Source organism: Saccostrea cucullata, unplaced genomic scaffold (assembly GCF_032062105.1).
Source record: "Saccostrea cucullata isolate Sc308-1 unplaced genomic scaffold, CSIRO_AGI_Scuc_v1 ctg453, whole genome shotgun sequence".
Lineage (NCBI taxonomy): Eukaryota > Metazoa > Mollusca > Bivalvia > Ostreida > Ostreidae > Saccostrea > Saccostrea cuccullata.
The window spans coordinates 1-16,495 of record NW_026921068.1 but is presented as its reverse complement, the minus strand read 5'-3'; the positions used below and the strand labels follow the sequence as shown (position 1 = coordinate 16,495).

The following is a 16,495-nucleotide window of genomic DNA, read 5'->3' as shown; positions in this document are numbered from 1 at the left end:
AAAAAAGTAAACAAACTGATAAGGACATAAACATGGATCCAAGTAAATCACAAAGGTGGGATCAGGTGTGAATGAGGAGTAAACGTCTCCTTTCGACTGGTAACGCTCACCTCGATCTTTATAAATTAGATAGGAAGAATCCAATGTCATGTCTAGTGTTATAACAAAGGCATAGCAATTGGTATTACATAATAATTATGTGAGTGAATATGCGTTCAAATGATAGGTTATAAGTGCTAACAAGATTATTATAATTTTACGAAATGCTTACTTTAACCAAGGTTGATAATATCCCCGTAACATCATCTTATCTGTCATTAGTCTGTCTAGATTTTAAAAGTTTACTCAAAGCTTCAAATACGTTTGGAGACGTAACTACTATATGCAAACGATAAGGAATATTGAAACATAAAAAGGAAAGCCAATGATTATAAGCTAAAGACATGTCCGTTGTCATAAAGAGCTAGTATTTAGTTAAGTTTTGACTCGTATAGTCTATGGTCAAAAGAAAAAAAATCAAAAATGAAATAGACTTTGATAGACTCTTTAGTGCCCTATTTTCAATTCACAGGGATATATTACGTCGACATATGAATGGAAGAATCTAAATGGTCAGAATATCCTAATGGCGAGTTGAAGGCCACAGCAATCTTTTTCTCATGTAGTAATTTTGAAAATTCCTGCTTCATGGGAACATAAAATATGAGGGGTTATACATATCTATATATGTAACTACATGTATCTCTTTTATAAGTGTATGTCCTTATCCTGCAAATTTCTAAGATGATTCCTTTGACATCATAAAATCATCCGTTGTACCAAAGTAAAGGATTACTTCAGTAAAACATAATGCAGTGGATGAAAATTTAAGACTTTAAAATCTTTTCCCTTTCTTTCACAAGAAGCGTAAAGGTCGAACTTCAAATGCATGTTTTTTATTCATACTAGTTTTAACTTAAAATAATTCAGTTTTCTTTTTTTTTTTTCATATAACCATGATAATATGAGTTTAAATAAAATGTTTCCCAGTCTCTGATATTTACGACAAAAGGTTGAGCCAAATATCGTATAAAATCTTACTTTCTTTTATAACCAATGCAAGTCTAAATTCATTACCTGCTAACACACTCTCATCGTGATTTAAAGTTTTCTTTTCAAAAATTAACACAACAATGGCAGTTAAAAACTACAAAAATGTAAATTAAAAAAAATGTATTTATGCAATCAATATGCAATACATTTTGAAAATATTAAGTATTTACAATAAAATAGCAACTTTCATAACTACAATGTGTAACACAAAAGTGAACAATTCAGAATGAAACTATGGAATTTTATAAAAAAAAATTTAATTAATATTAATTCAGTTTTCAAAAAAATAATAATGAAAAAGATATTTCAAAATCACCATGAAAAAATTAGTGTATTATTCAAATTAAAAACGAAAATATAAATAAATGATAATGATTAAAACACATTATCGTTCAAATATATTGTAAATAGACACTACCTTAAATAGATCTTTCTTAAATAACTCCAAGTATAGGAAACCATTGAAAACACTTAGCATCTTCCCGTTACGGAAATTAATATTTAACAAACCGTTTCCCAGCAAACGACTAAACATTAAAAGGGGTATTAATTATCTTCGTTTTTCAAAAAATGTTTAATTGTAAAAGTGAAAGAAATAGTGAAACAAGGAAAGTTCCACATTGTAATTTGAGAAACATCTCTCAAATTTTTTCAAAGTGTTCAAACGTATTTGAAAGTATGAATCGATATTTTGAATTATTTACAATGCTGGATTCGTCGAATGACACAGGTAAGGTACATGTACATGTGAAACCAAAATGCAATGTAATTTTTTTTTCAATAACAGTTTTTTTTAAACATATAATTTCTAAAGAAGAAATCAGACAAAATCAAACTCGATAATTTTTCCTTAAAAGTTTCCCTAATTTTTGTATTTGCTGATTTTGCATTCAGCTGGCCTACTTATTTGTTTTCCTTTTCAATATTTTAGATGTTTGTTGGGTCAGTATATAAACAAGCGGGAAGAAGGGACAGGTGTCCAGATATTACGATCGCGATTGACAGTTCAATCACTTGAAATTAAAATGTGACTAACTAAATTAGATAATGTAATTAAAATTGTGGTCATTAAAAACAGAGAGTTTTGATTTTTGTCCAATAGTTTTGCAAATTATTTTGATGCAAAGTTTACATAAAATACGTATAATAATAGAGTCGTGTGTAGACTCTACCCTTGTGATAAATTATAACTACTTAAAATCCACTCAATATTAAACAAACATGTGAAAAGTAAAATGATTACAGGAAATTGATAGCATATTTTTACTTTAAATTGCAGATCATTCCTAGTAAAATTCATTTCACACTGGTGTTCAAAGCTTCTCATCAAAAAGAACATTTTAGAATTGTAATAGTCGTTGCAAACTTCATCGGCAGTTTTCGCTGTCATATACTGGCGATGGAATTTGCAGCGATGGTTGCGATAACATCAGCGAGGGAGGTAAGTAATAAGAAAAATAATAAAAATGTTTTAAAATTTTTTTTTGAATTATTTAAATACTGTTGGATAGTTATGAGGTGTAATGATAAATAATTTCTCTAATAATCTAGATTAACTAACACAAAACATTTCATAAGAAATTTTTGTGAAATTTTACGATCCTGACAGACACAATTAACACATAACAAATACAAAATTAAGAGTATATGTATTTCAATAAAAACTTACATCACACTATAATTTAATTTAATACTGAGTAATTGAGTAAGTGACACACCTTTATTTACACCTTCACACGAGAAAAAATAGTACATATTAAACTATTCTTACAAAACTTTACTTAAAAAGTAATTAAATCAAAGACAGAAATAACAAAGAAAATGTACACTCATTTTCCATGGTATAAACAAATTTGAAAGAATCTCTCTCTCTCTCAATTACAGTCGTAAATAAGGAAAAAGTAAAAACTTTGCCTGTAAAATAGAAATGAAATATTTAAATTAAAACAATTCATTACGTTTCAAGCATTCTGGTAGTGATTCGATGATCATTTCTCACCAAAAACATTCTTATATAAAATTTAAGAATTATTCAGACACAGCGTTTGCAAGAGTGAGCAAATCGTGTAAAATAAGGGAGAAAGTAGCTGCATTGTTACCTGTTATAGTTGTGTTTTGCAGTTAGGAAAGCAAAGGAGATTCTGAATATAATATTGTGGATGAATCATGTTGGGAAAACCTGCAAAAATTTTGAATATTATATTTATTTTGTTCAGTGGAGGGAAAAAAGCATGGAGGAATCATTTGCAGGTTATTTGCCATTTTGAAATAAGAAGAAATTAAGGATAAAGATTTTAGTCAAATTGAGGGCATAGATAATTTTAATAATAAAAATATCTTTACCTTTATTTATTTATTAACACCTGTATTTAATAATCATTGGAGAAAAAACGCATTCATTTGCAGGATATTTGCCACTTTAAAATGGATAGAATTGAGGATGAATACTGATGGTGAAATAAAGGGCATCGTTAATGTTAACAGTAATTTTTTTTTACCTTTATTAATTGTTTATCACCTGTATCAAAATGTCAATGTTTATAAATTAAGGCTATAAACCTATAGGTTGCTTAATTGTACTGGATTACTTACTTTAAAATATGTCTGAAAATTGGAAATTAACTTTTGTTTATTTTTCCGTTTTGCTAGTTATTGGATACAATAATGTCGGATTTTCGGTGAATTTTAAAAAAAAAATCATAGAATTGAATTGAAACGGAGGCATGGTAAGTGATATGCAAAATAGATCATACATGTATGAACAATGTCTTTTCAATATCTACACTAGACAAAACTGCAACGCACCACCTAAGAAAATTAATATTTTACTTTTAAAAACCTGTTTATGAAGTATTTGATATGTAAATATGTTACTTTAATAAAAAAATAATGCATATTAATGTCAAACCTTATAAATAACTACAATGTTTACTGAAGTGTGACCAATTCATAGAAAAAATTAAAATCGTGTCTATTCCATTTTCGAAGAAAAAATTTCAATTTTTTTCTTTTTATTTGTGTTCTTTATATTTGTACTAATTACAAACCCAGAAAAAAAGTTACACCGTATGTGGCGTTTAACATTAGAAGAGCGTGCTAAAGCAGACAGTATGGCGTCTGCAGGGGGTTCCTCTAGAGAAAACTGTAAAAAAAAAAAAAAAAAAAAAATGAAAACAACAAAATGCTTATGAATTCCACTCATGTAAAATTGTTGCAAATAGATTAACAAACATAAAAATGTTTACTTTAGATAGCCACGGCATTAAGTTTGCAGCATACAATAAGTTGAAAATTGTTCCACAAAACTAGGTCAACCGGAAGTTGAGTGGATTTGGTATGGACACAAGGCACCGGATGATTACTAGACGATATGAGAGTCAATGACTGTTATTTGATTTAAAACTGGGGGGGGGGGGGGATCACTCCTGTGGCAAACTCACAGACCACCTTTAGAGACCAAGAAATTCATACCTGGGCAAAAATGGTGCACAGTGCACAGTTGGAAATTGGTTTACGGACAAGAAGGTCATTCAAGGGTATTTTCATGATACAAAGACATTAATCAATCCCATTGTTTTGGAAATATTGACATATTAAATACACTAATACCGATTCGGCAAATGTACAATTCACAAATAAGAATTAACAAGTGGTGCGTAAGCAATTTTGTCTAGTGTATATCAATGTATTTAACGAACAAGGATTTTTTTTATTTCAACTTGATTATACTCCTTACAGCTCTGCTTTCAGCTCGGGTGAGATTTAATTAAAATTTTAGTTTTTAACTACGCCTTTGTTTTACACAACATAATACTAATACAGGATGAAAATGTTTTAATAATTTTTGAATTATTTACTTAAAATTTGAGTTTATATGATGTGTCTTGTGATTACTCTTTTTTATGAAAATAAAAATAACCTTGGCCCACACCCAACTTTCATTGAATGAATTCTTTCAACTGCTCAAGTGCTCGAATTGAAAATAATTTTCTAAGTCTTTAGTTTTTGCTACAAGACATAATTAATTGCACACTTTGAATAGTAATGGACTTTTTGCCAAAAAAAAAAAAAAAAAAAAAAAAAAAAAGACACGAATAAATGATAGGAAGAGTTTTAAGTTTTAAATTACGTTGTTTTCTAGGAAATTCATCAAAAATAAACAATTATCTTCAGAAATAAAGTGTTGATATATTTTGTGCTTTTTGTAAAATGGCTCACACAAACGCTGTTTCAAAACCATACCATGTATCAATATATGCTCCAAAGATGGCAGTTTTCATATCTTTGATCGCAAAATTCACTTTGGCCGCAATGAACGCGATTCATGAAACTTATATATAATTTTTATAACGCAACAATGTTTCGATTTAACAACATCTTGTGAATCGACAGCTGCGGCCAATGTTAAAATTGGTATATGTCCCTTTCAAGTTGAGAAATATAATGTGAACTTATTTTTTAATTAAAGGCATCGTAATTGCTGTAAAAATTTTAAAATAGTTTACAAAATGAGTAATTAAGTCTAATCATTATCATTAAGAACATAGGCTGAACAATAAATTAGGTAGACAATTTACTTTAGCCACCCTTCAGGTGAAAATTACCGATAGGGATAACGTTAGATCAGCAATCTTAACGATTGAAGTAAAAGTGTTATTCATTGCCATGGCCCCCCAAAACAAAAAATATAAAAAAGATTGTAAATGTTCCAGATAAAAAATGTGCAAATATAAAAACTTTTTATGTTTGTTTTGCAACTGATATAACTATTTGTTTCTCGCCTGGAAATGATTATGAATATTATACAAATATGAATATTACGCAATAAACTATAGATGACACAATAGATAAAACAATTTATTTTTTTCTATTTTTTTTAAGTTGCTGTTGATAAAATTTATTTAGAACTTCAAAATTCCTTAGGAAAAGTAATTTGAAAGATATATGACAATTTATAAATTTTGTGAAGAGATCCTGAGATTATGTGGACGAGAAAAGTTAATTGTTTTCACCATCAATATGTTCAATACGTTCGCCAATAAATCTATATTTAAAATTAAAAAAAAATGTTTGTAAAATTGTTAACAAATAAATTGTTGCATGTTCCTTCTGAAATACTTAAATCCAATTATAAATTTTTTCAAAACAAAGAACTATAGTCATTGTCACTGTAAATACCAATATCTCGTACACCCGATTGTATAAAGATCATATAAGTGGGCTTCATTGTTTTCAGTGTATTACATAAAATGGTATTATAAATAAAAACTAATGCCTTTATGTATATTTAAATATTGCATAATACATGTTACAAGTTCATTATACTGTAAGTATAGAATGTAATTTAATTATAAAATGTGGGGGGGGGGGGGGGGAAGCACGCCCCTTCGTTTGAGAGAACCGGTTTTTTTTAAAACTTTATTTATTTATTTTTTTTTTGTACAATTTACCTTTATAATAATCTCAAATAATTCCACACGTAACTTTCAGAAACGTTCTTGCAAAAAAAAAATCTTAACCTATCCCCCCTCCCCCCGTCCCTTCCCGTGACAATTTGTGTGCACCTTGTTTTTCCTTTTACAAACAATACTTTAACAGATTCCGCATTGTTGTTTTTCCCCCCACAAATTACAACAAAGTTGTAGGGGTTATTTAAATGAGTTATAAATAAATGATATACACTAGACAAAATTGCTAACGCACCACTTGTTGATTCTTATTTGTGAATTGAACATTTGCCAGATCACTGCTAGTGTATATAATATGCCATTATTTCCAAAACAGTGGGATTGACAAATGTCTTGCTATCATGAAAAGACACTTGAATGACCTTCTTGTCCAATAACCAATTTCGATTTGCACATTTTTGCCCAGATATGAAATTCTTGATCACTAAAGGTGGTCTGTGAGGTTTCCACAGGAGTAGTCCTCAAGTTATGAATCAAATAACAAATCGTCGTTAACTCTCATATTGCCTAGTAATCATTCGATGCCTTAGTGTCCATACCAAATCAACTCAACTTCCGTTGAATGTGGAACAATTTTCAACTTATTGCATACTGCTAACTTAATGCGGTGGCTATCTATTGTAAATATTTTTATGTTTGCTAATCTATTTGCAACATTTTTTTCATGAGTGGAATTGATAAGCTTTGTATTGTTTTCCTTTTTTACAGATTTCCGTAAAGGCACCCCTTGCAGACGCCATAGTGTCTGCTTTAGCATGCTCCTCCAGCATCAAATGCAGCATAAAGTGTAACTTTTTTCTGAGTTCTTAATTAGTACGAATGTAAAGAACACAAATACGAAGAAAAAATTAAATTTTTTCTCTTCGAAAATGGAATAGAAACGATTTTATCATTTTCCTTGAATTGGTCACACTTCAGTAAACATTGTAGTAATCTATAGGGTTTGACATTAATATGCCTCATTTTTCATTAAAGAAACATATTTATATACCAAATACATCATAAACAGGTTTTTAAACTTAAAACATTAATTCTTCTAGGTGGTGCGTTAGCAATTTTGTCCAGTGTATATATATATAAGTCCTGAGAGTAAACAGATGAATAAATATTCATTTTCTGGCTTGCACTTGCATTTTGTCTTCTTACGACTTGCTTTTCTTATTTTACTTAGCAATTGCATTTTAGCGTCGTTGTTCTAAAAAAGTTGTGTAAAATCGGATTCGGAATTTTCTTTCGTCGACTTGAACACAGACAGCGGTAAATAAGTAAATACAATTGAATTTCAATTGACGATATTAAAAGAAAACACATAAAAGGGTGGCGTCTTCTATAAATCTTTTCAAGAACAATATTGGACGAGAAAAGATTGTTAGACTAAATGCGCGAAAGGCCGACTTCAGATTGCCATTTTCACAATAGACTGAATTAATTCTATTGCTAGAAAAAAAAAAAAAAAACTTCAGAGTGCGATTTTTTTAAAACTTTTTTGTCACATTGCATTGTCAGTAATAAAACGTGTTTTATAATCGCTAAAATTATGATTATCGATTTACAGCTTCTTAACGAGCATTTCTTCTCGAAAGAGGGTAGTGCAGTTTTTCAAAAAACAAAACAAAACAAACAGGCGTACAGCCATTATTGCAAATAATTATTCTATCCTCCTCTGGGAATGAAGTAATGAAGTATAATCTGACCTTGACTGGGGGTACCTACACACGTCCCAGACTCTGTATGTAGGTTTGATTTTCATGCTTGTCAAATTTACAGGGAAATAAAATTGTCTTGGAAAAGCACATATATATGCTGTCATACAGCGGTATAAAAGTAAATAATCTGAAAATTACCGATCCCTACCGTAAATTAAATAAATGGCCGCCCCTTAATTAATAACTAAGAGTTCAGTTTTATTGATGTTGACTTATATTCTGTTATGATATAAATTACATGTACATATATCAAAATATGGCACACTGTTAAAAATGAAAAAAAAAAATTTGTATTAGACTTGATAAAAGACATTAGTTTTAGCTATGCTACGAATATATTAACTGTACAGAACGGTTTTCATGTCTCAGAAATATAGTGTCTTGGCGGTGGGGAGTGGGAGGTGTAGTGGGGGGGGGGGTGTTCTCTTCTATGATGTGATCTTGTTACACAGTTTCCCAAGAAGACTCCTAAAAGTTCTGAATCCACACCACAAAGTTGAAATTGACTATATGTGCAGTTACACGCACAAAGTTGTGTGTTATTAATGTAGAGCTGCGAGATTGTTTTGTAGCATGGTAGAGTCTATCACACATTTAAATGTTCTTTTCACAGTTTCTCTTTTCCGCGATTCGACACAACTTTTCCGAGAAAAAACATCTGACGTTTCCAAAACAAGATTTACTGCTTTTCCGCGATTATATTTTTTGATTTTCCGCGACTTACGGTATTTTACCATTTACAGTTGAGAACCTCTTAATTCCGAGAGCTAAGTAAAATGTGTTTCTCCTTGATCACCACTATCTTAATTACATCGGTTTTATTGATCGGTAAGATAGATCAACATTCTTTAAATTATTGAACTTTCTAAAAATAAATTCATCGTATATTATGTCTCGCACGTGTATGCATTTGCACATATGTAAGGAGGGAAATACAATGTCATGTAAATGCAGGTATGTTTTGGCAACCGTTTGTTGATAAGTGCATTGGCATCGGAAGCAAATTGAAAGTGGGGGGCTAAGTGTGAAAAAATTTTTAATACCTTCAAAAAAAACCTGACGAGCCAAAAAAAAAGGGGGGATATCCATTTCCCAAACACGAAAATCCTATTTCGTGGGGGGAGGGGGGGTTCGAACTTCAGTACCAATTTTTTTTTCCAAACACCACCACTTTCACCCATTTTTTAACCTATACTGCGACGTGTCTGTGGAAAGTGGGGGGGGGGGGCTAAACCTACGAAGCATTGTTCAATGTCTATGCTAAGTATATATTAGGGAAAAAATTGGGGGAGGGGGCTAACCCCCCCCCCCCGGTTCCGACGCCTATGAAGTGCTTACCGTAGCTATTTAAAAATCGCGGAAATTCACAAAATTGATGACAGCGTTATGACTCTGCTGTTTGGTGACTTTGCTTCAGGAAGTCTTAGAGCTAGGATCAAGAAGCTCTAAGGTTAGCACTTTGTGTCCAGGTACGGACTTTGTATTCGTGGACGACTTTATTTGCCGGTAATGAAGAGGTCCAGTCACTCATGCTAAGCTTAGGGTCGAAGCTTCCGTAAGCCGGGGGGGGGGGGGGGGTGTAGTATATATGTAACTTATATAACTATGTAACTAGTGAGTTAGGTTTTCAGCAATGGCGAGCCTGTTTAACTCTTGGATGGGTGACCGCTTCACGTTACAATAATACATGTGTAATGTACATTATTATAGAAGCATAATAACCGACCCGACTACCACAAATACTAAATACAGAGTATGCGTGATTGTCAAAGGACAGGGGATGACATAGCTGTCGTTGTTGGGAATATTTTCTCTTTCAGACACGTAACATACTGAGTAAATATATTTGTCGGTTCTTTATTTTTAAAAAATATGTAACCTTATTAAGCTTCATATCAATAATGATTATATACTATTAAAAATTACTATACTGTAGTAATAAAACCGAAACAAAGTAATGCATAGATAATGTCTTAGCTTAATCAAAAATAAATCTTTAATACGAAAAAATTTCAAGGAAAATGTTGGCATAAAAACTGTGATAATTTTGTTGCAGTCAAGATTTTGTACGCAGTAAAAGCACATCTTGCGCTTTCAAGCGTGTATACATATCATTGTGTATGTATATTCTCGTACATGTATATATCTAATAAGTAAATAAAAGGTAAGCATGATTGTATGGTATACTGGTATCTCAAAATTTAATTTAGTATTTTAATTAATATCTTGAATTTTAGGGAAATGGAGAGGGGAAAAATTTTTTACAATTAATACGCTTTCTTGGTGAAATACATGTAGTTTTCTCGGAAAATTATCTCCTTAAATGACCACGGTATTGTAAATATCAGTTCATATAAAGAAAAAAACCCTGAAAAGTGTAGAACAGATTAAATAAAAAAAATAAAGTGAAATAGACTTAAATATGAATTTATTTAAGAGAATATAAATTTTTAGGTTGAGAAATGTACAATTCTTTACGCTGTACCGAAATCATTACGTTGAAATTTGATAACGCCATGTGAACGTCATGACGTCGTCAGTATTATTTTCTTAAGAAAACATTGCATTTTTAGTGAGTTGTGTAGGGAAAACGGTTTGAGATATTTTCAAAAAATAAATTGATTTAGAACAGGGGTATTCAAGACAAACTATTTAAATATTATCACCAGATTTTGGGACTAGGCGGATTTTGGTGCCTAACGTACCTTCTTTTTAGTTATTTTCTAGTTGTTCTTTTACGTTTTAGTGCTTTTTTGCTCCTGTTTTGCACGATGCTAACTACCGGCGGTATATGTATTTAGATACAAATCGTTATAGGTGACAGGCGCATATGGTACCCTTCAGTATCTACGGACTTATTTGACAAGAGAGTTTCTCAAAAAGTACATTTTCGACGCTTTTGCAGCCGGGAAACAGTTTAAGATTTAGTATCTTGTTAAAATTTGGGTTCCATTAAAAATAACGATAAAAATTCAGTTTGTCAAGACATGCCAGCGACTAAAGAATAAATATGCAAGATATATCAGTTAGAATTGTGCTCAACTTCAAACATTTGAATTTTCATTGCAGAAGTATTACGATTGTCTCTGCCAATAAACTATATGTAAATACTAAAAGTAAAATATCAACCATGAATTTAAAAATTATAAATTTTAAAACAAATTATCCTATCTTTTCTGAGCATCTTTGTTCAGTATTATTAATTTGCTTCAAATAAGTAATAAAAAAAATTAAGTTCTAAATATAGATAAGAACAACCTCTTAATTACCTTTGATACGGAAATTCCCATGGTCCAGAGCAACGGCTTGTCCGTCTCTATCATCACACAATCTACTGTATCATCGCGCAGTGTGTTGGACGTACTTATAAGCCCACCAAATTGCATGACCTCTTTCTCTATAACAACGTTCAAATAAATGATCACAGGAATGGTGCTCAAGATAATCATTAAAACATAAGTGTAGAAGAATGGGCACCTGCTCAAGTAATGTAAGTACTGGCTGGACTAAAATAGACATGTGATATTATTTTCTAAGCAATATCAATGTTCTTAATATAGAACTGAAGTCTGGGTATTTTTCTTTCACACAGTCCACCGAAATGAAAAGACTTCTTACTCCCGTATCTTTTTACTAGAAGTTTGAATATTCTTACAACAATTATATTTATCTACACTGAAAGGTTACAGCTCCAAGCTTTTTAGATCAGCATAAACATGGCTGTATATCAAAGTAATATCATTTTGATCGCATGACCCACGAACAAGTGACAAAATTGCTGCCAGTGTATTTGTTATGGTGTATATATATTAATCTGAAATGCGATTGAGAAAGACTGTAGAATATTATGCTTTTATGTCATAAAAATACCTTAAAAATTCTCTCCATTTGCACCTACGTAATACACTTAATATTTCAAAAATATTATGCTTTCCTAAAATTTTATTTTTTCGCTAAATTGTTAAAACTAATTTAAAAAAGAGAAACAAAAATAATATAATCGTATATTTGTAATACACATAATTTTTACTTCATCACTCTTGTTAAAAACTATTAATTTCTTTTTATCACTTATACTCTGTGAAAAGAGGAATATCTTAGAAACTACGAGTAACTTTAAATGCTGAAAAAAGACGATAATTTTTTTTAAAAATCAGCCATTTGTAATAAAGTAAATAATTTTTAATGATTAATGATAAGCTTTAGATTTATCTCTTATATGAGATTTATAGACACAACAATTAAACGCATTAAGTGGACTCTCCAAAAAAGTTTTTTAAAACAGGAAAAAAATTAAAATGTTCTATTCCACTCATTGTTTCATGTGTATTCCCTTCATTAACAATGACGGAAAATTTACAATATTTTCAATATCTTTTAAAATTTCACAAAAAATTCACTTAACATGTCACTTAAAAGAAGGAAGAAATCCTTATTATCGTCAAGTGTAGGGAAAACTCTTCTACAATTATTTCAGATATACTTAAAATACATGACAGTTTTCTACTTATTGTTTATCGCATCTCATTTACACAGTGTGTGAAAACTTGTATATACAAGGACAGTTATTTGATCGTGATCTAAATATATGTACATCTGTTATGCTGTATAATGATGCAATATCATGGTTTTTCGCACAAATTAAGGTCACATTCTTCTTGCAAGAAAAATAAACATTACCGAACTTCAGTTCAAGACATAACCCTAATATGTATAGAATACAATGTATCTCATATCTCATATCAAAGGCACATATTTTTTAAAATCATTATCTTAAGTTTTCAAAGTTTACATTTTAAATGGGACTTTATTTATAAATGGAATTTTGTAACATATGTATGACTTTACTGTAGCAATTTACAAATTAAATTAACCGAGCTTTCTGTGATATTATTTAGTTGAATTTTTCGAACTGACCTCTAAAGATGAGTATTTTACTAAGCAATTTTCTCATTTTCCATACTCGTCTTGGTTTTGTCGACATATAGCTCCGAAAAATGACAATCACTCCTCCCTCTTTTCTATCATGCATTCTAAAATGAAAAAATTACACCTGTATTTGTTATTCATCATTTATTGTATTAAATAACAGGATGTGTAAAACAAAAATAAAGAATTTTAAAAAAAATGCATAAGGAAGTCATAACAAAGTATAGTATCTTTCTGAGACACTTTCTATTTATCAATAAAAATATGCATTATGACTACTGCATATTTTTGTTTTGATAAATAGAAAGTATGTCAGAAAGACAATAGGATAATAAGGTATTGTTTATCTTTTAAAACAGTAAACTGTTACTATTAAAAAGAAATTTTTTTACATTTAGGGTCTAAAATTTTGCGGCAGAACGTATCTTTTATGATGCTAGATTTCAGAAATTAACCCTGAAAAATGCCAGCTATTTAACATGGAAAGCGGTCAAACAGATGAAAAATGCTACTATCATCTTGCGCTTGAGAGTCATGTTATGTACAGGAAGTACAGAAATTACATGAGCTGCACGGTTTCTGTGTCTGGCCAAGGCAAAGGACTGCTTTATAAAGAACGGACACAAAGACGGCTGCATTTGATGATCACCCAAAAGCATATCAAAATCCTTCCAATAATATATGTAGATTATGTTTTAAGTTAGTGAAATAAACTTAATATTAGGTTAGAAACTACTTTTAATATATATTTTGTTGTCTCGTTACAGAATTGTGCATTATATCAATGCGACGTTAATTTGTGCGAAAAACCATGTTAGTTTAAAAAGTGCGCGAAGCTACGTTACTCAACGGTTAAAATCATTGATGTTTTCAACACAATTTATGGATTGAATTTGAGTATGCAAGAAAAAAAACCCCCAACAAATCTTACAATTCCAGTCAAAAATAATTATTAACTTCCATAATAGGATTCAAATACACTCACAATCGCCTTTAGTATTCTATGAATTAAGGATATAACTGTATTTTTATTCTTATTGTTTAATATTGTTTTAATGTTTACATTTTACTGTTTCTTTTTCACAGTTGAGATCACTAAATGATACCTCCGCCTCCCATATGTATATAATGGCAGTGTCCATGTTTTGCTCTGGAAAATCCAAAATATATGCGGATAAGAGATGGGTCCCCAAAGCATAACAGACGGACGGACATACCGATTACTATATACCCTCCCGCTTTTCAAGCGGGGGTATTAATATCATACTTTATTTCATTCTGTTGATTAAACAAGAATATCAGCAGACTCGTTTTAAGTCATTTCTTAAGTTCTACGGTCGATATGATGACCTTGTCAGTAAATACAACTTATCATTGAGTCAAATGCTGACTGACGTTTTTCAAACTAATGGTTAGTCCATTATTATACCCCCTGCTTGAAAAGTGGGAGGGTGTACTGTCATCGGTATGTCCGTCCGTCTGTCTGTTACGCTTTGGGGTACCCATCTCTTATCCGCAACTCCTCTTATACCACTGAGTGAAATCTAATGATACTTTCATAGAATCTTTATTTACATATTCCCCTTGTGCACCTCCTATTTTACTTTTTGATCCGACACGTATTTTAGGTTTACCATAGCAAAACATGGACATTGCCATTATATGCTTACCTATGGCGTGAGATATGACGGTTTCTGAAAAACTTTAGATACCATGAGTTATTCCTCTTTACACGTTACCGTAAAACAAAAAAAGCAAAACATGGACATTATGGGAGGCGGGGGGGGGGGGGTTATCATTTAGTGAGCTCATTGCTCACAGTACCTCTAGTTCATACACTGAATTGACGACGAATTTTCCCGTTATTTTCTGATCATGACAAGGAGCACACGACGAATGTGACCGGCCGGCAGGGAATGCTCACTCCTCCATGGCACCTGATCCCACTTCTGATGATTTAGAGGTCCGGGTTTGCTCTGCTCCTGATTTGTATTGTTTTATGGACTTTTGATCTTGAATACTATTCGTTAGACGGGATATTCCGTAAATTTGTGAAAAAGAAATAGAGGTACTGTGAGCACTGACCTCATTAAATGATACCCCCGCCAACCATATTATTTTAAAGTCCATATTTTGCTCTGTAACACCCGACATAAGCGACAGATCAAAGAGTATTACAGGAATTGCAAAATAGCTTTATGAAATAAAAAAAATCTGCGAAAGTATCATTAAATTTTATATAGTGGTAAAGGATGAGTTGCAGATAAGACATGGGTACCCTTCGATATTATAGAAAGAATGGCACTGTTCTTGTTTTGCTATTGGAAACCTGAAATATGTGTCCGATCAAATAGTAAAACAGGAGGTGCATAATGACACTATGTAACAAATACTGTGAAAGTCTCTTTAAATAAGTCAGTGGTATAAGAGGAGTTGCAGTTAAGAGATGGATACCCCAAGGCTTTACAGACATACGGACGTACAGACAGATGGACATCCCGATCACTTTATACCCTCCAGCTTTTCAACATATACAAACAATTTTAATGAAACAAGAAAACTAAATACGACAAATGTACAGGTTACCCCGGTATACCTTTCAACAAGATCAATATGTGAGCTCACTGCTCACATTGCCTCTAGTTTCTATTTGAAAATAAAACATGTTCTAGCAATTTTCTTTATTTCTATTCAAAGAAAATCGCATTTGGATAGTTAAAAAAATAGTTTTGTAAGAATAATTATGCTTATTATGAATACAAGAACAAGAGGTACTGTGAGAACTGAACTTACTTAATGACTTAATCATATGATTATATTGGCAAGGTCCATATCTTGCTCTGGGAGACCCGATGTAGATGTCTGATCAAAAGTTAAATACTTGTAGGAGGTGCACAATGACATTATGATATAATGAATCTGTGAAAGTATCATAAAATTTTATTCTGTGGCTTAGGAGGAAATGCAGATAAAAGATGGGTACCCTTCAATATTATAGAAAAAATATTCAAGGCCGTGTCCATGTTTTGCTACTGGAAAATCGAAATATGTGTCGGGTTACAGAGTAAAATAGGAGGTGCAAAATGGAAGTGTTTTACAAAGATTCTGTGAAAGTTTCATTTAATTTCATTCAATGGTATAAAAGAAGCTGCGGATAAGAGATGGGTACCCCAAAGTGTATCAGTGGGCCAACATCCCCATCACTATATACCCTCCGACTTTTCAAGTGGGGGTATAACTATGAGCAAACTACACCCGTCTCCCATATGATTATACTGGCAAAGTCGATGTTTTTCACTG

At 31.4% G+C, this 16,495-nt stretch overlaps 1 long non-coding RNA gene across 2 annotated transcripts; it reads right to left on the bottom strand.

Annotated features, from left to right (window-relative positions):
• Positions 1-1,320: 1,320 nt before the first annotated feature.
• LOC134259093 (uncharacterized) lies at positions 1,321-12,349 on the bottom strand. Of its 2 annotated transcripts, XR_009990279.1 has the most exons (4): positions 12,297-12,349; positions 11,536-11,663; positions 3,192-3,271; positions 1,321-3,006 (listed from the first exon to the last, which is right to left on the bottom strand). It is a non-coding gene; the product is annotated as an uncharacterized LOC134259093 (long non-coding RNA). The 2 variants fall into 2 exon arrangements; XR_009990278.1 differs by lacking the exon at positions 12,297-12,349 and having other exon boundaries at positions 1,322-3,006; positions 11,536-11,731.
• Positions 12,350-16,495: the final 4,146 nt, after the last annotated feature.